The sequence below is a fragment of the Microcebus murinus genome, chromosome 17, assembly GCF_040939455.1.
Source record: "Microcebus murinus isolate Inina chromosome 17, M.murinus_Inina_mat1.0, whole genome shotgun sequence".
Taxonomy (NCBI): Eukaryota; Metazoa; Chordata; class Mammalia; order Primates; family Cheirogaleidae; genus Microcebus; species Microcebus murinus.
Genome location: NC_134120.1, coordinates 57,042,807 through 57,066,367, shown reverse-complemented (window position 1 = coordinate 57,066,367; position 23,561 = coordinate 57,042,807). Strand labels below are relative to the sequence as shown.

Here is a 23,561-nt window from a genome sequence, read left to right as displayed (position 1 = left end):
CATATTTGGGTTCATTTTAGTTCTAGGGAAGGGCCAGAAGTATTTTGATAGTTTGGTAGGTACAGAAAGCTTCATCATTATTTCCTGTTGTTCTCATTTAATGCTCTTAGTTAAACAGTAATAGTAATGCTTGTATTTGTAGCCTCTTTCAGCCCTTTGTATGCTCTTTCAGCATACAAAGTGGGACAGGCTTTGAGGCAGGGTGTGATATTGGTCAACAGTAGAAAAGCAGAAAAAGCATTGTTAGCCATGAAATGTCCAAATTTTCAGACCCATTAGCTCTTTAGGAATTTATTCTTCAGCCTCACATAGCTTATTGCCATTAAGTTATTTTGATATATATATATTACATTACATGGGTAATTTTGGGAAGAGAAGAATCTCCCAAAGGATGGAGTAACTGGTGGTAATACAAAGCAGAGAGAACAGAAAGGTGGAGTTCCTAGGGCCTTTAGTGACTAGAAAGGAACAGGGAGCCAGACTGGATCTGCACAGGGGCTCTGGGAACTGAGCCAGCTGTTCTAGGTGTGGGAGAGGCTCATGCGGAGCCTACAGGGCACTGAGCTCAGGCAGCCACCTTTTTCCTTGAGCTTTGTTCGCTGGTTGCCTTATCTGTTCTTCCTTGCTGCAATTATCTGGTCAGTGGCTCAAGAAGAGTCAAGGAAAGGACTGGAAAAGCTAGCCCCTGCCCACTCTCTCCCATCAACAAGGTGAAGGCTGGTAGTTCTCTCCCCCTAAACATTCCACATTCTGACTGTTTGGTTTTCCATTTAAAAAATTGGTAACTGTTACTCAAGGGGCATGGCTTTCCACTGGGAGGCCAGGAAGAGTGCCTGTTATACCAAGCTCAGTGAAGTAGGTGGTTCCTGGAAGTGGCCACAGGGCACTCCCAATGCTGCCACGCAGATTTATCATCCAAGAGTGAATTAGAAATGAAGATCAAATCAGCCATTTGTGGGAATTGAAGAACTGGAGATTGGGATGATTGGCCTGGGAACATGGCTGGATTTTGCTATAACCAGGAATGCTAACATTGAATTCTTTGGGCCTAGAATATACTCAAGGAGTGGCACTAGTAGCCACAGGGTTCAGGAAGAGAAGCTGGCCGTTTGCTGCTATATCTGGGGCTAACCTGCAGAGAGATTCATAAGCCTGCCAGAGAGTAACTTGCGCACCGCACTGTCAGGCAGGGCCCTCCTGCACCCACCATGCACTCTGGGTATGGTGTAACTCCCCAAAGAAGTTTGCCTGCAGTGAGAAAAATTACTGGGTAGAGACCCTCACTTATGTTAATGCATCTGTGGAAAGACTGATGGGTACAGTGGATTTCCTAGTCTGCTTCCCCCACCTACACTTGGGAGTTGAGGAAATAGGATTGCTGTTTGACTTCACATGTTCACATAGGATCAGAGCAGAAGCATACAAAGTGGGACAGGCTTTGAGGCAGGGTGTGCTATTGGTCAACAGTAGAAAAGCAGAAAAAGCATTGTTAGCCATGAAATGTCCAGGTTTTCAGACCCATTAGCTCTTTAAGAATTTATTCTTCAGCCTCACATAGCTTATTGCCATTAAGTTATTTTGATAAATATTTAAATATCCTGATGAAGATTTGGCTTCTTATATAGGTCTGCCTACAGAGTGAAACATTAGCTACTGAACATTATTTTCTCAGGCTTTGTATGTTTGGGTTATCTTGAGCTAGTCACTGCAAAGGTCTCTAGGTTTGTAGAGGCCAGATCCAGGGACCAAGGCCCAGTAATAGAAGTTGTACCAAAATACCTGTGATGTTTAGTGGTCAAATAGGAGGTATAAGTTTATAATGTTACAACCTCCCTAGTTGCTAGTATATCAAATACTGCCATACCTGGTAAGTTTTTTAATTTTGTGCCCTTTGACAAAACAAACATTCCTGAATCTTTGAAGGCAACCAATGTAATGACTGCTGAACTTACTTTATTATATACTTAACATTTATTAAGCTCCTACCTTATAGTAATCACTATTCTAAATGTTTTACACGTGGTTAACTCATTTTGATCCTTGTAACAGCTCCATGAGGTAAGCACCATTATCCACATTTTAATGATGAGGAAACCAAGGCATAGAGAGGCTATAGATGTGCTCAGGATAGGGCCAGGATTTTAACGCCCCACCCCAAGTTAGGCATGTCCTCCAGTAGCATGTTCAGTATCTCCAAGGGTATCAGGCCCAGCCTTGCCTATCCACTGCCTGCAACTCCAGATGTTAACTATTAGAGCTCTACTGTTTTGATTCAGAACTTTGTTACACTTACTTAAATGTTTGCCGAGAGGAGCATTTATTGCTGAGTAAGAAGTTTTGTTGAGAGAGGGTAGAGAAAGCAGGAGAGACTTGAGCATACTGGCAGGAAGCAAAAATAGACTTGGTTTTCATAGTTTGGTAGCCCTGCTCCTTTAGCAGCTAGTCCTGTAGCAAATCTAGTTTAGTCTGCAAGGGAGAGTGGTTCTCTTCCTACTCTCACCATTGGAAGTGGCAGTTAAGAGTGTGAGAGTGTGGGCAAGGGGAGAGGCCAAGAAAGAAACATTTCTTCAGTCCAAGTATCCAGAGGCAAATTGTTTTGTTTAACATTTTATTTAAGTGTAACATCCATACAAACAGTGTCAGTTATTTTTCCAAAATGGGTCACCTGCATACAATCAGCACCTCAGAAGCTCCTATCCGGTTCCCTTTCAGTTACTACCTCTCCAAGGGTAACCACTATCCTGAATTCTAAGAGCATAGAGGAGTTCTGTCTGGGTTTGGATGTTACATGAATGGAAATAAACATGCATTCTTTGTACCTGGCTTATTTCCCTCAATATTGTTTGTGAGACTTTTGTCGCATGTATTTGTACATGGTCCTTCCTTTCCATGGTTGTATAGTATTCCATTGTGTGAATAAACCACATACTATTTATCCAATAGACGTTTGGTTCATTTCCCATTTAGGAACTGTTAGTACTGCTCCATATATTCTAGTACATCAATTTGGGTGTATATGGGTACAAATTTCTGTTTAGGATTGGGCTGTAGTTTGGGCTATACTGGTAGTTTGGATGTTTGTCCTCTCTAAATCTTGTATTAAAATTTGATCCCCAGTATTGGTGGTAGGGCCTAATGGAAGGTGTTAGGGTCATGGGGGTAGATACCTTATGGATAGATTAATGCCCCCCAGAATTGAGGGTATGAGTGCCTGCCTTCTTGCTGGCTTAGTTCCTGTGAGATCTGATTAAAAAGAACCTGGTGCTGCCCCCCCTCAGCTGTGTGATCTCTGCACATGCCAGCTCCCCTTCCACTTCCACCATAAATGGAAGCAGCCTGAGGTCCTCACCAGAAAGCAGGCTGTGAGTCAGGTAAACCTCTTCTTATAAATCACCCAGGCTTCAGGTATTCTTTTATAGCAACACTAAATGGACTAAGAATGGAATTGCAAGGTCATAGTACATCATGTTCAGCTTTAATAAATACTGACAACTTTCCAAAGTCCACTTGTCCCTTTTATTCTGGTGGGTATGTAATGAGCATGTAGTGTCTTGTGGCCTTAGTTTTCACTTCACCAATTGTTAATGAGATTGAGCACTTTTCCTGTGCTTATTGGCCTTTGAGTTTGTCCCTGTGTGAAATAGCTGTTGAAGTTCTTGCCAATTTTTGAAGGAGTTGACTTATCTTTTTTATACTGACATGTTAGTTTTTAAAAATAGGCTGGATGTGGTGGCTCATGCCTGTAATCCTACCACTCTGGAAGGCCAAGACAGGAGGATCACTTGAGGTCAGGAGTTTGAGACCATCCTGATTAAAAGTGAGACCGCATCTCTGTTAAAAATATAAAAAATTATCTGGGCCTGGTGGCTCACGCCTTTAGTCCCAGCTACTCGGAAGGTTGAGGCAGGAGTATCTCTTGAGACCAGACATTTGTGGTTACAGTGCGCTATGATGATGCCACTGCACTCTAGCCTGGGTGACAGAGCAAGACTCTTGTCTCAAAAAAAAAAAAAAAAGATATATACACACATATGTGTGTATCCTTCTATTCTGGTACAAGTCCTTTGTTGAATGTACTGTGAGCTATATTTGATGAAAAACCTCTTGATGTAGTACAATTTACTGATGTTCTCCTTTATAGTAAGCATATTTTGCTTAATGTTTATTCCAAGGTCATGAAGTGTTCTATGCTTTCTTCAAAAAAATTTTTATCTTTCACATTTAAGATTGAAACCTTACTGAATTGATTTTTGTTAATAATAAGAGGTAAAGTTTAAGGTAAAAGTTTTTCCTTATGGATTTCCAGCTCTCCCATCACCATTTATTGAGAAAACCCATGTCTTCCTTGCTAAACCAGTTTTATGTTTGTTATATGATCAGTTTTACCTTTGTCAGGTGATCATATTGTCAATGGAAAAAAGCCAAACTCTGTAAAATAATTTTAAAGAAATTTATTCTGAGCCAAATTTGAAGACCATGACCCAGAGCCACTCCCAAGAGGCCTTGAGTAAGTGGACTTGTGGCTGGATTACAGTTTGATTTTATACATTTTAGGGAGACCATTACACGTAAAGTCATAAATCAATATGTGGGAGGCATACATTGGTTTGGCCCAAAAAGGTGGGACATCTTGAAGGGGGTGGGGCTTACAGGTTATAGGTGGGTTTAAAGATTCTTTGGCTTGTAATTGGTTAAAGACATAAAGCTTTGTCTAAAGGCTTGGAATATTTTAACATAAGGAGCTGTTATCAGAGATAAACCACTGGACATAGATTTGTTGTGTAAATTGAGGACCTGCAGGTTTGCCATGCATACCCTTAGGCCTGTTAATGGGTTACAAAAGGATGTCCCCAAGAAGGGAGGAGGGCATGATGAGGCTTGTCTGACCTCCCTCCTCCTAGGAGGCAATTTAGCTTTAGGATATATATTCCTTTGGCCACAGGTGGTCCATTCCTTCAGTCAGCCCATGGTGGGGGGGGGGGGGTAAGGCTTAAAATTTTATTTTAGTTCACAATATATGTATGAATCTGTTTTTTGACTCTATTCTGTTCACTGATCAGCTTGTTTATTCTTACACCAATACCACCCTAAATATATAATGGATCTTGATATTGGATGTAAGGCCTTCTTCATATCTGTTCCTATTCTTAGCTCTCTGAATTTCTTCATGAACTTTAGAGTCAGCTTGTAGACAGGGCAGGCAGTCTTGGTACATTCCTCCATCCCAACACATACACCCATTATTAACCTGCCTCTGCAATTTTTGCTAAACAAATAAGAGTAATTTATTCCTATTCTCCCCTTAAATGTGACCACTTAATTGAGACATTCCTAAGGAGCTTCCTATCAACATATTAATGAGCAAGACTCAAGCAGCCTCTTAAGACACAGATCCATACATACATAGGAAATTTAGCCACACTTTCCCTTCACCAACCATGGCTTCTCAAATTTAGAGGTATGAGGGGAGTTAACTACACTTCCAGCAAAAAGTTGGGTCCCTTAGGCAGGGGTCTTCCAAAAAGATAAGGAAATAATAGAAAATAATATAATACAGAAATTAAAGAATACACAGAGATGAAGGTACAGTTTTATAGATACAGATTTACAAAGGGGGAGCTTGGGAGACCCCACAGTATTTCTGTGAACTGTGAAGCCCAGAGTAAAGTTTTATATGGGTATTTATAGGTACTGAGATTGGTTACCAGGGGTAACAGGTTTACATAACAGGTAGTTTTAGGTTAAAAGACTTCTATAGATCCCTTTAATTAACTCTGTTTACATGAGCAAATGGTTACAAAATTTTTCAAAGACCAACTTTTAAGTCCTAAGATAAAGCTATCACTTAGCAGAAGGGTTAAACAGATATAGTGGTTCCATATTTCTTTATCTAATTATTGTGAATGGAGACAGGTAGTCAGGAGTCAAGCAGGAACTGTCCCTGGGGCTAATTGCTTTTAGCCACAGATGTCTGTCTCTTGGACAGGCACTCTTTGATCAGCTCTCATCCCTTGGATCCATGCAAACCTGCTTACAGGTTTGAGACTGCAGTGTCACTTGGCAAGCATCTGCCACTGACCTTTGAGATCCCCTCCTGAGGCAAGGCAGCTTTTGATATTAGAACTAACACATTCACATATTCCTTCAGGGCAAAGCCCTGCAGAACTCCTGAGGTCATTTCTGTCTCTAATATAGCAATATTAATTTATGGAACAACAGAGGTAGATTTCCCACTGCCCTTATCAGCATACAGTATGTCCTTTTTTATCCTTTGTTAATTTAGCTTTGTAAATGCAAACACTTGGTGAGTGGTTAGTAAAGAGCAGTTGGCCAGTCAGCATAAAGGTTAGGCATCAACAAGTAATAAGCCTGCAAAAAAGAATTGTAGAGCAAAAAGAATTATGCAGAAATGGCATAGTGTGACTTGTAACTCATTTTTCCCTCCAAAGAACTTTTCATCTTATTTATAACTATTTTTTTCGACAATGGCAATCCACACAAGGAAATTGAAGGGAATTTTTAAGGGGGCCTTTCCAAGATTTTTTTTGCATGTATAGTGCGTAAATGAGTAGTAAAATGAAGTTAACCACTGTATCCAAAGATATCACTTTGCTCATAAAAGCAAATGCATCCCTTTTGATCACATGTCAAAGCTTTCCACTAGTCTTTCCAGTAATCATACAAAGTGGTACTATATTATTATTATGTTCATGGTGTTGATGAGAAAACCAAAGTTAAAAGAAGTTAGGTTGCCCAAGCTCAAGGAATGATTGTTGTGCTGAGCTTGCATCCAGACCTGTCAGACTGCAAACCCAAAATTCCTAACCTCACTATTGAATGTTTTGACTGGGTATCTACTGTCATCTGAACTCTAAGAAACCTTTAGAAATCATATAATCGTGTACCTTTACTAGGGAACATTTAGAAATCAAACACTTAAACCATCAACTAGAAAATGAAGTAAAAAAACATCAGGTATTGATATCTCAGTGAACTACTCACAATTTATCAAAGGGGCATTCCCAAGAATTATTTTTATTTACATTGGGTCTCCATCCTGGGATTTCACAGTGCATGTCAAATAATTCATTTTGAACTATATTGGCAGAATCCTATAAAGAAAATTTTCCAGATTTTTCCTTTTTTTTAAAACAGAAATATCATTGACCCTTGAACAACACAGGTTTGGACTGTGCAGGTCCACTTATAGGCATATATTTTTCAACCAAATGGGAATTGAAAATATAGTATTTGAGAGATGCAAGACCAACCTATATGGAGAGCTGAGTTTTCCTATACTGGGTGCCAGAGAGCCAACAGTGGGACTTGAGTATGTGAGGATTTTCACATACGTGGGTCCTTGAACCAGTCTTCCACGAATACTGAGGAATGACTACATCTAGTCTTTCAAATTCCTCATATGATTTTAAATAAATATTTTATATATGATGGAATATAATTTTGTTATATATGTTTATTTTAGATTAACATATTAAAATCAAAATATTTATAATATCTTTAGTATGTAGATGGATTTTTTCCTAGTTTTTCTCATTTACTAAGTGGAACAACTTTATTTCAAATTCTGAAAATATTAGCATAATTTATTAAATATATTTTGAAATTATATCATTTGGTTTGGGTAGCAATATATATTAAAAAACTTTTAAAATTAATGGCATACTCTGTAGAATTAATAGTAGTTCCAAATTTTTCACATGTATTCTAAAAAGCACACAGGCTAACAAGAAGAATAAATGAAAACCACCTCTAGCCCACACATACAGCTTAACTAGCAGACAGAATGGCATAAACTACAATTTCTGTGGAGTAGTTGAGGGTGGCTATAGTAGATAGAAACAGCTCCAGAGCCTACACCAGAGCAAAGTTTCAGAAGGAGCCTGCAGAAAAGAGGGAGAGCAGGAATAAAATTAGCATCAGAAGTTGAGAGTACCATGCTGAGTAAAGGAATACTGGAAACAGTGAATTATACTTCTGGCTCATTGAAGTAGCTATTATCTGGCAAGCCCAGCAAGTGGGCTAGAATACAGAATATTCACTGGTAATTTTAGATAGTGACAGTGCTATGAAAAAAACAATCAGAATGATATGATAAAAAAGACTTAGTATAGGGAGAGTATAAAGTAGGTTAGATTGTCCAAGAAGATTTCAAGAGGTAACATTTGAGCTCAGACAAGAATGATAATGTGAAGGAAGAATGTCCTGATCTAATAGAACAGCAAATGTAAAAGCTTAAGAACAGGACTGTAATTTCAGTAGACAAGAGTAGCTTGTTAATTGAGCAAAGTGATGAGTGATACATAATGAATGCATAGATATGGGCAGGGATCAGGTGATGTAAGGCCCTACAGATGGTGAAAGAAACCTGGATATTATTCTAAAGTCAATGGAAAGCCACAAATGGATCATAGTATATGAATGTTATATATTTTATATTTTAAAAAGATACTGTGATCAGCAAGGATATAAAAGACTCGAATACCTCTATTAACCAACTTATTTTAAATGACAACTACAAAACACTTCACCCAACAACAACAAAATGTACATTTTATAGGCATACATGAAATATTCTCCAGGATAGGCCATATGATAGGCCCAAGAAAAAATGTCAATAAATTTAAAAGGATTAAAATTATACACAGTAATTTTTCTACCACAACAGAATAAAATTACAAATTAACAAAAGAAGGAATTTGGGGAATCCACAAATATTTGGAAATTAAACTATAAACTTTTGAATAAGTCATGGGTCAAAAAGGAAATCACAAAGAAAATCAAAAAACATTTTGAGCTGAATAAAAAGATGTATGGGATGAGGAGGAGGGGCAAGAAGGCTGAACTTCACAACACAGCAGTAACAGATTCAAGCAAGGAGAAGAAAGAATCCCAGAGCATGAAGACAAGATTCTTGAGCTAACCCAGTCATTTGAAGAGGCAGAGAAGAGAAAAAAAGGCAGAACAATCACTCTAAGAGATATGGGACTATGTGAAGCAAACTCTAACATACAAATTATAGGCATCCTTGGGGGAGAAGAAAAAAGAGCTAAAAGCATGGAAAATCTATCTGAGGGAATTACTGAGGAAAACTTCCCTGGTATTGCCAGAGATTCAGACATCCAGATATGATCTGGGAAGATTCATAGCAAACAGGATATCTCTAAGACCTATAGTAACATCGTAAAAGTGGACATGAAGGAGAAAATACTATAAGCAGCTAGATGTAAGCACAATTGACATACAAAGGAAAACCCAGTAGGCTAACAGCAGGCTTCTCAGTGGAAACCTTACAAGCCAGAAGGGATTGGGGCCCCATTTTTAATCTTCTTAAACAGAACAACTGCCAGCCTAGAATCTTGTATCCTGCAAAACTAAGTTTCACATTTGTTGGAAAAATCAAGTATTTTCTAGACAAGCAAACACTGAGGGAATTTGTCATAATCAGACCTGCCCTGCAGGAAATACAACACCACACTGTCAGAGCTCGACAAATCGCCAAAGTAGAAAATAAATAAATAAACACAACTTAAACCAGACTCTAACATTTACAGAACATTCTACCTAAATACTACTGAATACATATTCTTGTCAGGAGGACATGGGACATTCTCCAAGATTGATCATATCTTAGGCCACAAAACAGGCCTCAACAAATCAAAAAATAGAAATCATATCATGTATCTTCTCAGACTACAGTGGAATAAAACTAGAAATCAATCATAAGAAAAACAATCAAGCCTACACAAAGTCATAGAAAGCAATCTGCTGCTGAACAATTATTGAGTCAAGAATAAAATTAAGATGGAAATCAAAGGATTCTTTGAACTGAAAGACAAAGCGGACATGAACTATCAAAATCTATGGAACTTAGCAAAAGGATTCTTCCAGGGAATATTCATAGCCTTAAATGCCTACATCAAAAAGACAGAAAGATCACAAATTAACAACCTATTGTAACATCTCAAGAAACTAGAAAAGAAGGAGCACACCAAACCCAAAACCAGCAGAAGGAAAGAAATAACAAAGGTCAGAGCAGAACTAAGTGAAATGGAAAAAAAAAATAACAGCAGATCAATGAAACAAAAAGCTGGTTCTTTGAAAAGGTAAAGAAAATTGACAGACTGTTTGCTATATTAATCAGGAATAGAAGAGAAAGAAATAAACTTAATCAGAAATGAAAAAGTAGACATTACAACTGATACCACAGAAATACGAACATCATCCATAAATACTATGAAAATTTCTACACACATAATCTAGAAAATGTAGCAGAAATGCACAAATTCTTGGAAACACACAACCTTCTAAGGCTCAATTAGGAAGAAAAAGAACTCCTAAACAGACTAATAATGAGCAATGAGATCAAAACAGTAAAAAATCTTCCAACAACAACAAAATTCCTGGGCCAGATGGATTCACAGCCAAATTCTATCAGATCTACTAAGAAGAGCTGATACCCATGCTACAGAAGTTATTGTATACTATTGAAAAGGAGGGAATTCTCCCCAACTCAAACTATGAAACCAGTATCACCTTGATACTAAAGCCAGGAAAGGACTAAAAAAAAGAAAGAAAGAACTACAAACCAATATCCCTTATGAATATAGATCCAAAAATCCTCAATAAAATACTAGCAAGCTGAATTCAGGAGCACATAAAAAAAAAATAATCCACCATGATCAAGTGGGCTTCATCCCATGGATGTAAGGATGGTTCAACATACATAAATCAATAGTTGTGATTCACCACATAAACAGAAGCAAAAACAAAGGCCATATGATACTCTCAATAGATGCAGAAAAAGCATTCACTAAAATTCAGCACCCATTCATTATAAAAACTCTGAGGAAACTAGGCATAGAAGGAACATTTCTCAAAATTATAAAAGTCATATACAACAAACCCAAAGCAAACATCATGCTGAATGAGAAAAAGTTGAAAACATTCCCTCTAAGAACTGGAACAAGACAAGATTAGCCCCTGTCACAACTCCTATTAAACATAGTGCTGGAAGTCCTAGCCAGAGCAATCAGGCAAGAGAAAGAAATAAAGGGTATCTGAATAAGGAAAGAAGAAGTCAAAGTATTGCTCATCACTGATGACATGATCTTATACCTAGAAAACCCCCCAAAGACTCCACCAAGAGCTCCCTGGAATTGATAAATTCAGCAAAGACTTAGGGTACAAAATAAATGTACATAAATCAGTAGCATGTCTAGATATGAATAACAGTTAAGCTGAGAGTCAAATCAAAGACTCAATAGTATTCAGAATAGTTAAAAGGAAAAGAAAATACCTAGGAATATGCTTAAAGAGGTGAAAGATCTCTACAAGGAGAACTATGAAACACTGAGGAAATATATCATGCTCATAGATTGACAGAATCAACCTTGTTAAAATATCGATAGTACCCAAAGTGATTTACAGATTCATTGCAATCCCTATCAAAATACCAATGTCATACTTCACAGATCCAGAAAAAATAATTCTATGCTTTATCTGGAAGCAGAAAAGAGCCCAAATAGCCAAAGGAATCTTAAGCAAAAAGAACAAATCTGAACGTATCACATTATCAGACTTCAAACTATACTACAAGGCTATAAAACAGCAAGATATTAATACAAAAATAGAGACATAGATCCATGGAACAAAATAGTGAACCTAGACACAAAACCACCTACCTACAGCCAACTGATCTTTGGCAAAAGCAGACAACAATGTACACTGAGGAAAAGAAACACTATTCAATAAATGGTGCTGGGAATATTGGATAGTCACATGCAGAAGAGTGAAAAGGACCCCATCTGTCACCACTCATAAACAATTAATTCAAGCTGGATAAAACACTTAAATATAGGGCATGAAACCATAAGAATTCTAGAGAAAAATGTAGGAATAACTCTTCTAGATATTGGCCTAGGCAAATAATTGATGAACAAGAACCCAATGGAAATCAAGGCAACAACAACAATTTATAAATGGGATTTGATTAAAAAGTTTCTGCACAGCTAAGGCAACAATCAACAGAGCAAATAGAGAGCCTGCAGAATGGGAGAAAATATTCACAAGCTATACATTTGATAAAGGGTTAATAACAAGAATCTACAAAGAACTTGAGCAAATGAGCAAAAAAGAAAAACTCCATTAAAAAGTGCAAAAGACACGAACAGAAGCATTTCAAAAGAAGATAGATAAATGGCCAATAAACATGAAAAAATGCTCAACATCACTAGTCATCAGGAAAATGCAAATTAAGGCCACAATGATATATCATCTTACCCCTGTTACAATGGCTTTTATTAAATGTCAAAAAACAACAGATGTTCACATTGATGCAGAGAGAAAAGAATGCTTATACACTGTTGGTGGGACTGCTAATTAGTACAACCTCTACGGAAAACAGTACAGAGATTCCTCAAAGAACTAAAAGTAGACCTACCATTCGATTCAGCAATCCCACTACTGAGTATCTACCCAATGGAAAAGAAATCTTTCTTTTAAAAAGACACCTGCACTAGAATGTTTATTGCAGCCCAACTCACAATGGAAAAGCAGAATCAACCCAAGTTTTGTTGAGAATTTTTGCATCTATATTCATAAGGGATATTGGTCTATAGTTTTCTTTTTTTGTTGCATCCTTTCCTGGTTTTGGTATCAGGGTGATGCTGGCTTCATAAAATGTGTTTGAGAGGCTAAATTGTCTCTCCCTTCTCAATACTGTGGAATAATTTCTGCAGGATAGGCACCAGTTCTTTGTAGGTCTGTTAAAATTTAGTTGTGAAATCATCGGTCTGGGACTTTTCTTTCTTTTTTTTGAGACAGAGTCTCACTTTGTTGCCCAGGCTAGAGTGCCGTGTTGTCAGCCTATCTCACAGCAACCTCAAACTTCTGGGCTCAAGCGATCCTTCTGCCTCAGCCTTCCGAGTAGCTGGGACAACAGGCATATGCCTGTTGAGTAGAACTTTGTTGCTTTGTTTTCTCTCTTGAGCCATTGTGATATCTGGCCTTTGACCTTTAGCTTTTAGATGATTTCACAGTGGTGAGTGTTTATTGTGCTGATCCATGTGTAACACTGTTTTGAGTACTTCCTGGAAGGCAGCTTTTGTCTTGGTGAATTCCCTCATTCTTTGCTTTTCTGAGAAGGTTTTTATTTCTCCTTCATATTTTAAACTTAGTTTTTCAGGGTATGAGATTCTAAGCTGGGCATTATTCTGTTTGAGAATAGTGAAAATGGGCCCCCAGTCTCTTCTTGCTTGTAAGGTCTCAGTTGAGATGTCTGCTGTTATTCTGATGGATTTTTTTTTGTAGGTTACCTGCTTCTTTCACCTTATAGCTTGTAGGAGAGCCTCTTTCATGGTTAGTTTGGCCAGTCTTATGACTATGTGTCATGGTATCTTCCTGTTTGCATTGAATCTCCCAGGAGTCCTTTGAGCTTATTGTGCCTGGATATCTAGATCTTTAGCAAGGCCTGGGAAAGTTTCGTCCATTATATCCTAAAAGAGCGTATCCAACCTTTCTGTATTTTTTTCTTCACTCTCATGGATGTCTGTAATTCTCATGTTAGGTTTCTTCACATAATCCCACATTTCTCGTAGGCTTTGCTCTTTTCTTGTATTTTCTGCTCTATCTCTGCAACTGACTTACTTAATTGAAAGGTGTTATCTTCAATCCCTGAGATTCTTTCTTCTGTTTGATCTACCCTATTCTTGAGGCTTTGCACTGTGTTTTGTAATTCCTTCAATAAATTCTTCATTTCCAGAAGTTCTGTTTGGTTTTTCTTTCATATTTCAGTTTCTTTAGTGAATTTTTCTTCCAAGTCATGGATGTTTTTTGTGGTTTCTTTGTGTTGGGTATCCATTTTCTCTTGAATATCATTGAGTTTTCTTACAATCATTGTTAGAAATTCTTCTTCTGTCATTTTAGTGTTCTGAAGTTGGTTGATATCCATTGCTAGAGAGCTGGTGTTCCCCTTTGGGGGTGTGCTTTCCATTTTATTCTTCATACTTCCAGAGTTCTTTCACTGATTCCTTCCCATCTGGATCAGCTGTAGATTTTTACCTTTAGATTTTTGTTTGGATGATGACATGCACAGTTTAGTCTCTGAGCCAGTAGGTGGTGTTTTGGGGTGAAATTTGACCACAACCTGTATGATGGGTTAGTAGATGCAGTAAAATGGTGTGCAAACTGACCTCTCTGTCAGTAGGTGGCGCTTGCTGTGAGGAGCAGGCTGTAGTGTTGCTTTTGGGTCCTATAACCAGCTCTTGTTCCTCTAGAGAGTCACTCTAGTGCCCAGGTTGTGGGTGGGGCCCTGGGACCTCCAGGTGTGTCCTTATTCTCCACCTCAGTGAGGGTGGGGTGGGGGAGTGAGTCTAGGCAGAGCTGGATTGGGTAACCCTGTCCTCAAGCACCACAAATGCAGTTAGCAGGGGTCAGAGGTCTGTTCTCTGCTTCTGGGCAAAGCTTCCAGGGAGGGGCTGTAATAGGCTCACTCAGGCAAAAGATCTGCCTGTGAGGGTGGGACTGTCTGAGACCTGCAGTCTGGAGCAGGCCTTGCTCCTCTCCAGCCTCCCCTATTCCAAGGTTTCTCCCAGGCCTCTGCTAGCAGGCAGGATCTCCTGGCTGTGATTTGTTCTGGGAGGTTACCTTCCCAGGGAACTCGGTCCTTCCATTGCAGGAGGGTTGCCCCTCCAGCACGTTACAGCTAGGACCCACTCTGATCTGATTCTGAAGGCACACACACCTCAGTAGGCTTGTTCACAAATATCCCATCTGTGCTTCCAGACAATGTGATAAAGACCTGGGTGTATGGGATCTGGCCTGCAGGACTGTTCCCTGGGCCCGGATATCAATCCCTTACCCTGCCAGGGAGAACAGTGCTGGGGTCAAGTCACCCACAGAGTGCCAAGCTGGATCAATGTCTCTTCTCAAGATTTTCCCTGCTCTGCTGGAGTCACTGGGTAAGCAGCACCTGGGAGAGCTGGTGGGTAGGGAGCTAGCAGTCTGAGTACCCCTCAGTCTGCTGTAGGGCCCCAAAAGGAAACATCCCATTCTATGCAGATGCCTCTGGGTGGTGGCTAAATTGTCTCTCTCAGCAGCCACTGGTAGGGAAGGGGGAGGAGAGAATGAAGCAATATGGCACCTACCAATCTGTTTGGGTCTGTGTGCTGGGAGCTGCCCTGAGGGAGCTGGGAGCCTGGTGCCCTGTCACAAGAGGCTCACCACTCACTGATGGCAGCCTTCTCTGGGCTAGTGTCTGCAGGTCTCTCCAACCGCTCAGGGGCCCACCGGCATTCTGAAATGCAAGCAAGGGGAAATTTAACCACTCCACCTACCCTTGTTGCTGGTCTCCAAGCCTCTCGGGGGCCCTTTCTCCTTCCAGTTCTCCTCTGCAACTTCTTCCTGTGGAGTCTCCTATAGTTTCAGACACCTTCCTTCCTACCCTCAGCTGATCTGTTTGTCTACCTGTTTATTTTTTTTTCACTTTCATCTAAAATCTTTCTTTCTTACAGAGACACTCTGGCTGGTTGTTTTTCTTGTCTGCCATCTTGCCCCTCTCTAGCTAAATTTGTAAAATTGAACGCTAAGAGCAGTTATGAGCTACTGAGAATTGCAGCCTCAATAATCTCCAAAGTTCCGAGTACACCAGTCTCAGGTGAAGCTGTGATGAGTAATAATTTTATGATGGCTAATTAGACCCTCAGATTGCCAGGAATGCAGCAGGCTTTTCTTCAGGTCTTTCTATATTGTTTAGGATGTAATAAAAGGTTTCCAGCATGTGATTCTAGACCTGTTCTCCTCGACAACCAAAGCCTTGAGTTTTAGGGCTTTGCATGCTGAGTCAGGGACTCCACTGGGGCGACTGAGGCAGTACCACCTGTGATCAGGAGAGGGCAGCAAAGAGCCATTGGAGTCAGGACTCTGGCGTGGTCCACCTGGGAGTCAATTAAGGAAATGCAAGAACCCAATGCTAGCCTGAGTTGGTACCCCCGAAATCCAGGAAGATGAGAGTTAAGCAGAGTCAGATGTATGTGAATTGCTGTGGAGTTGGCTTGAATGGGCAGGGCCTGTATGTCCAGAAGACAAACGGCTGAGCAAGGTGCAGGCTGGAGGCTTGAGTAAGGCTGGAGTCTGGCCAGGGCTGGGCGGGTCTGAGAGGTGTGTGAGGTGAGTTGCATGCAAGGGTTGCTGTGAGATGCAGCTTTTGTACTTTAAAAATAACATTCATAGTTTATAATTACAAATATAAAATATGTTCATGGTAGACCATCTGGAAACTAGAGGAAAATGCACAGAAGAAAATAAAACTCATCTGTAATTGTGCCAACCAGAGATAACAATTTGGTATAGATTCTAATAGTCATAGCTGTCTGTTTACCTATCAATCATCTATCTACCTAAACAAAATTGGGATAATACATTTAGCCATATGCCCCCAACATTTTCTCCACCATTACATATTTTTCTAAAACAAGCAAAGAACTGTCTGCACAGCACTCCATCCTATGGTGCACCGTTAAGCATTTTGTGTACCTTCTCCAGTCCTAAAGGGACCTGGGTTGTCCTGGAACTTTGTACCAACTGATGTCAAACTTCATTATGCTTCAGGTTCAGCATGGTAAAATTAATAAATTCAAAGTGTGGGAAAATAGGGAAAAACTAACAGTCTCTGAGCCCAGTACTCTCATCCATTTTCATGTTTATTTCCCACTAATCTTTATCCAAATGCATAAATATTCTAACACGATTGCAACCAAAATGTACATTTGCCTCTTATTACATCATAAACATTTTAAGCTGATTGATGATTGTCATAATTTTTAATGACTGGCTAATATTCCTCTCAGTGGGCACATAATTATTTAATTTAGCATTATCCTATTGTTACTTTTTTGTTGGTATGAATAATCCTTCAATGAACATCTTTATGAGTATAGCTGTATCCTTCATTTGGGCTATTTCCTTAGATAAAGTCTCACAAGGGGAGAATGGAGTCTGCTTAAATTCCAACAGTAATATAATGTGAATTGCCTTAGTTTTTGAGAGTGGATCAACATTGGTCCTGTTATTGAGTATTTTTTAAATTGAATTTCATTCTTATTACTAGAAAACATATTGAATTGGATAGTAGCACAATTTAGACAAGAAACAAGCAGATTTTAGATGAGACAGTGCTTGATTTGTATAGAGGTATTTTTGAGTAAATACTCCTTTTCTTCTATATCTCATCCGTACACAACTGTAGAAAGTTGGTAGGAATAAGAAGCATTCATAAAAAATTAACTGAGTAACAACACACCTGACAAAGCCTCTTCATGGCAAAGGTTTTGAAGACCACCACCTATTTTACGTGTGTCTTAGATATTTGTGAGGTGAACATGATAACCGCTATGCTACGGAATCTCCTAATATTTGTGATCATAAGGAAATTCAAGAAGTAAATGCATGGACCATGAAAATTTTTCCTTAGTTTCTGCTTAAACTAATTGAGCTTCGGTACAGTATTTAGTAAATGGTACATGATGGCAGGGGTCTAAAATCTAAAATCCTAACACATTTTTTTTTCTAGGAAGGATTGGAACAGAAACAGAAGCGTGATCCACAGAATGGGTTAGGAACTTTTTTGGCTTGCTGCCGTCAGTCACATTCTCTCCCACAATAGCAACTGGGAAAGAGCTAATGGCGAAAACTTTTCAAATTAATACATAGAGAGTTTCTAAAAGTATAAAATACATAAAAGCAAACAGCCTCAGGTAGAAGCTGTAGATAGCCACGATCAGCCGCTATGGAGACTGAGGACATGTGTCCATCACTGCAGTCACGTCTCACTGTCATTAGCAGAGAGGGAATGAACACTCGGTGTGGCTGTCATCACAGTGAAGACGTTTAACCACCCACACGATATTTTTAAAAGTATATCCTGATTTTCTTTCTCTTGTCATTTACCTTCTCTTCACACCTGAATAGCCACACTGGGAAGGAGGAAAACTGGATGTGAAATCTTATTTATTTCATATTTATTCCTTAAGTCACCAGTTTCTTTTAAATAAAACATTTTAAACATTATAATTCTTTTGGTTATTCTCTCAAATCTCTTCTTGAAATAAGTAGGTTACAACTAAAGTAGTACTTATGCTTGTCATTTGCGCTGGATGTGGCTTTCTAAGGTCAAACCTTTCCCTCCTGTCCAGATGCCAGTGACCAAAAGTGTGGAAGGAACACTTTCTGGTCACTGCCTAATGCCTCTCCTCTCTTCTGAGGGCTGCACACTCTAGAGGAAGAAGCGGGTCCCTGTGTCCAAGCTTGAGCCACGTGAAAACCCACCTGGCCAAGGCTGACCGGTCTATGCCTGGACCAGTGACTTGAGAGCGGGGCCAATCAGATGAGTTCTCGGGAACGTGAGCACAGAGACTAGCTGGGATTGTCTGGATTATTGAGGGTGGGATGCTTCGCTGCCCCGGATGTTGGGCTTGGCCATGCAACCTGCTTTGGCAAATGAAATGGTAGAAGGAGGCTCCCAGTCACAGGTCTTAGTATGTTTATGGCTCAACTAGGCCCTTGTGCTCTGATGGTCTGGCAGGAGAATATGTCCCAGGTTCCTTCATCTTGAACTCCAGTGGGTGGGGGGAGCTGCCCCTCATAGCCACTGGGGCAAGGCCTAAGCAGACCTCAAACAACCTTCAATCTGGAGTCTTGGAGCCTAAGGTCTAGCACAGCCTTACTGAGTTGCAGTTGAATTGAGCACGAGACTAGATTATTTTCATATTAAGCCCCTATATTTTAGAGTGTTTTATTATGCAGCATTGTTGAGGCAATGGCTTGGTTACTAGTTCCTGGAGGTGGCAGGTCATTTAGGTTGGGCTTGGGGTGGCTGTTCTGGGCCCTATAAACTGGAGAGGGAGTGGAGAGAACTGCAGACATCTGCTCGCCCCTCGGGACTGTGTCCCCTGCTTCCTGGAGATGGTTTTAAGTGTGCTAGGAGGAGGAAGTCGGCTCTTAGTCAAATGAGTGCACACATTTTTCCCCAATGTCTTGTGACATTATTTTTTTACAGACTAGAATTTTGTAATAAGGAAGACCAATATCTTGAAGAAAATGTGTTGATAAATGTAGGGAATGACTGTGTAGTGACAGAATGAAAAGTGACCCTGGATCTAAATATTCATGAAAAATTCAAATTAACATTCTTTTTTGGAGCCAGAGTCTCCTTCTGTCACCTGGGCTAGAGTGTCGTAGCATCAGCCTAGCTCACAGCAACCTCAAACTCCTGTGCTCAAGCAATCCTCCTGCCTCAGCCTCCCAAGTAGCTGGGACTACAGGCATGCACCACCATTCCCGGCTAATTTTTTCTATTTTTAGTAGAGATGGGGTCTCACTTTTGCTCAGAGATCAGGCTGGTCTCGAACTTCTAAGCTCAAGTGGTTCTCCTGCCTTGGCCTTCCAGAGTGCTAGGATTATAGGTGTGGGCCATTATGCCCAGCCAATATTCTTACACACAGTCACAATGTAAAATGAGAAAGAAGCAAAAGCTATTCAACTTGAAGGCTGTTAAGGTTGTTAAATGTCAAATATTGTAAAGAAAAATGCAGTGTGTCCTTGACTGCAGGTGTGGAAATGGACTTTGTGGAAGTTTATGAAAGCGGAGGGAGTCTGCATTGACGTGGAGGCATGCTGGTTTAGTCAAAAGCACAGTAATGAGCGAGAGAAACCACAGTGTCTTCCTGGTGTGAGGAAGAGGTCTTTTCTGTTTTTCCTCCCCTTCCCTCTCTTCCCCTTCCCTTCCCACAAAACAGTCTGTATCATTCCACTGGTGAATTATTCAATGTATTTATAATCTTTAAGGAATGTTAAAACAGTGAAATTCGTGTGCTGGTATGTAAGAATGCAGATATTCTCTGAGGCTGTGATGCAATCGGATAATTGAGAAAAGAGAGTATGCAGTAGAATTTAGGGACGTTGGATTTTTTTTAGCTATAAGTATAAGAAAAACAAATCAAATTTGTGAAAATGATAAAGGGAATATATTAACTCAAGTGACTGAGAACTCCAGAAAAGGTCAGGCTTGGAGAAGGGCTGGACCAGTGGGTCAACAGCACAAATCAGCCCTGGCTTTGCTCTGACCTTTAGGCTCGGCGCTGCCTAAGGCAGCTGTCGGGGTGGAAAGTTGGGGGCCAGCAGTGACCAGGGCTCTGCAGGGCTGTACACAAAAATTCACATCCTAAGACCCTGCTGACTAAATGGACCTCCTCTTGTCAAAGGGATCCTAGAAACACCTTAAAACCAGCCATGCGGGGAGGGAGGTCAGACAGGATTCCACTCCCTACACCCCTCTATTTTGGAGTTTAGACTAATTGCAAACAGGACCGAGACCTTGCAAAGCAAAGGTTAAGATACGCCTGTGGGGGTCGGTGTACTGCTTACTCTGTGATTAGTGGACTTCCTTAACAGAAACGCTTCTTTCTGCTGATTCCAAGCCTTGGGACAAAGCTTTATTTCTTTAACCAATCACAAATTAAAGAATCTCTGAATCCACCTGTAAACCGTAAGCCTCTGCTTTGAGATGTCCTGCCTTTTCAGGCAAAACCAACGCACACCTGCCATGTATTGATTTAAGACTTCACCTGCAAATCCTGTCTCCCTAAAATGTATAAAACCAAATTGTAACCCAGTAGCCTCAGGGGCACTTTCTTAGGACCTTCTGAGATTGCACAGCTCCAGAACATGGTCACTCATATTTGGTTCAAAATAAACCTCTTTAAATTATTTCACAGAGTTTTTTTTTTCTTCATTAACAAGGCTTTAAATCATGTTTTGTGGGAGAGACAGAGTAACCTTTGTGGTATCTGACACTGAAGAAAGATAACATTTTTTCCCCAGAAATTCCTAAAAAATTCTGCTTTCCTCTCATTTGCCTGAATTGGGTCACATGTCCACTCTTGAACTAATCTGTATGACTAAAGGACTGTGAAGGCCACACTAGGTCCACACATCTGGGAAGTGTCAGCCCAAACCTGGTCACTGGAGTCACCAAGGGAAGTGCTCTGCCCAGCAAGGGGTTCACAGTCTGCTGGGTGGGGTTTGAGGCAAGCAGATAATTATTGGTACCATGCAGGGAGGTGAGGGCTAGGACAGCTGATGGAAGGTGGCAGCCGCTCAGGCAGCTGTCAGGATGTCCGCATAAGAGTCCCAGCAGCAGGGGGTCCTGGATCTGAAGGATAAGCAGGAGCTTGTCCTTTGCCCACTGCCCAGATAGAGGCCAAGAGAGCAGGAGTTGCAGTGGAGAAAGAGTTTAATATAGTATGAAGTCAAGTGAGGAGATGGGAGAAATTTCTGAAATCCACCTCCCTGAGAGTTTAGGGGCTATAATTTTTAAAGGTGGTTTGGAAAACAGAAGGCTAGGGGAATCAGGTCTGCATTTGACTGGGGCTGGGAAGCAGCAATTGTCTTCTTGGCTGAAACAGTTCCTGGGTAGAAGGTTGCAGAACTTGTTGGATTGGTTCTCACACATGGCCACTGGTCCAGCTCGTGTCAATTGATCCCCCTCAAATGCAGAGTCTGGAAGATATCTCAAAGACCAGCCTTAGGTTTTACAATAGTGATGCTCTCTACAGGAGCAATTGGGGAAGTCACAAGTCTTGCCTCATCAGGGATCTGTGACACTTAGGCAGGAAGCAGTGATGGCAGTCGGCAAGTTGGAGAACAATGGCTGGTTAACTTTTAGCTATGTCTATACTTCTGTAGAAATCAGACTTTTATCACAGTCCCTGTATTCTGGCCTTACCTTATTTTGATATGGTGGTTTCAGTGAGTGGACACAGGAGGAGAGACAGAAAGGACATTAGGTTGCTTGGGAGGCTGAAGTAACAACTACTACAGAGGACTTGTTAAATAACAGTTGGCAAGGTAACCACAGGAACTGTAAGAAAAGATTTTTGTTTGTTTTTGAGACCAAGTTTCACTCTGTTGCCTGGGGTTGGGTGCCGTGGCGTCAGCCTAGCTCACAGCGACCTCAAACTCCTGGGCTCAAGCGATCCTCCTGCCTCAGCCTCCCAGGTAGCTGGGTAGCTGGGACTACTGGTATGCACCACTGTGCCTGGCTAATTTTTTTTTATTTTTAGTTGTTTGGCTAATTTTCTTTCTATTTTTAGTAGAGATGGGGTCTTGTTCTTGCTCAGGCTGGTCTCAAACTCCTGAGCTCAAGCAATCCGCCCGCCTCAGCCTCACAGAGTGCTAGAATGACAAGCGTGAGCCACCGCGCCCGGCCTAGAAAAGATTTAAATGCTACAAAGGAGACCTTCCTCTCCAGATACTGTGGCCGACTTCCCAGTGATTATCCAAATGTTGGGCTGGGCAAGCTCAGGGTCTCTTAGTGAGCTGTATAACACCTTCCAAAGGAACACAGCGAGTGCAATTTGCTTATTGGGATTTATGTGCTTCTAGAAGAAAAGGACTTTATTCAGGTTTCTCTCTGTCTCTCTGACATTCTTAGCTTTCTACTATGTACAGAGGATGCTTACTGAATCCTGTTTAAAGATGAGAGGTGTATAGGACTTAAAAAATAATCCTTCCTAAGGATTTTGAGAATCTTAGTTTACATGACATTATAGAGATCATGTATTTCTGATGGTCAAAACAAAACAAAATATTAAACACAAACAAACGAATAATTTGAAAAGCCCCTCCAAACCCCACACCAAATTCCCAAGGTTCAAGGCCTCTCTTCCTTCCTTGAGGAAGCGACATCAAGTGTTGGGGTGTGAGTCTCACTGTCCACACATTACGCTTAGCCTGTCTGTTCAGGGCCAGTTTTTGTTCTCGGTCTTGATGTTCAGGTGCATCAGGAAGCACTACTTTGGAATGTTGTTGCTACTGCAAGCAGTTGTGTCTGAGCATGGATGGGCCAGGTCCCTGGGTGCTGGTAGACACGCGATTCAGCCTGGGGGCTCTTCGTCGCACTGTGGGTGCTGCCAGCTGCCACTGACTTACATCCTTCCTGGCTCTTGAGCTGTCTCCTCACTATGGCTGGACTGGTCTTCTAAAACCACAAATCTGAAAATGTTACCTTCCTGCTTAAAACCTTGCAAGGTCCCCATTGCTCTTAGACTAGGCTCAGAATCTTTGGGTAACCTGAAAAGTATCACATGCCCTGCTCCCCCCTCCCTGGCCACCTGCCCTGGTTACTGGCATTCTCTCCCTTCCACCTCCCGCCTCTCCCACCTGGTGACCTTCCTTCCACCCTTCAGCCCTCTGCTTCCCACCTCATGCTTCAGCCACGCCTCTCCCTTGCTGGCCTTTCTGCCTGTTCAACTCTCTGCCATTTGCCTCTCACCTGCCTCTGTTCCTCCCCACCTGCATGTCCTTTTCTGTGGCAGTGGGACCAAGGAACAAGATTAAATTTCCTGTTTTCTGGATTAAGCACAGACATCGCCTAGAAGGATGGATTCAGATCCTGATCCTGCTTTCCTCACCAGCTGAGAAGTCACAGGACTACTCTGACCCTCAATCTCCTCATCTGTAAGATGGTGGGGAAAATATTGACTTTA

General features: G+C 40.8%; 1 protein-coding gene across 1 annotated transcript in view; it reads left to right on the top strand.

The window, feature by feature from the left end:
* The window catches only part of RNMT (RNA guanine-7 methyltransferase), a 57,954-nt gene that overhangs the window by 33,571 nt on the left and 822 nt on the right, over nt 1-23,561 (top strand). The window lies entirely within an intron of this gene.